The sequence below is a fragment of the Geospiza fortis genome, unplaced genomic scaffold (assembly GCF_000277835.1).
Source record: "Geospiza fortis unplaced genomic scaffold, GeoFor_1.0 scaffold173, whole genome shotgun sequence".
Classification (NCBI taxonomy): Eukaryota; Metazoa; Chordata; class Aves; order Passeriformes; family Thraupidae; genus Geospiza; species Geospiza fortis.
The window spans coordinates 1,571,101-1,571,477 of NW_005054334.1; positions in this window are offsets into that span (position 1 = coordinate 1,571,101).

Genomic DNA, 377 nt, shown 5'->3' on the forward strand with positions numbered 1-377 from the left:
TATATGCTGTGTACCAGTACCCCCGTTCTAAGTTGAACAAAGCAGGAGACACTGTACTCAGGTGAAAACACAAAAATCGCTTGTCTGATGTTCTACAAAGAAGAAAAACCACTTGCTTGCTAAAACTGGGCACAAGAGAAAAACTAGGAATCTCTCCAAAAAGTGTTACATAAGGCATTGTCAAACTTCACGTCACCTCCGCAGGGCCGCAAGTTGCTATTTTCCCCCCATCCCCCGGTGCGCAGGGATTAATGATCTAAATGACACACTTCTCGGATAGGAGGTAATAGCAGAAGCTTTCCCAAAGGAGCGCTTCCCGGGCTGGATGCTTGCAGGGGAGGCTGGCAGGGGATGGGGAAGTCACCCTGATCGGCTCA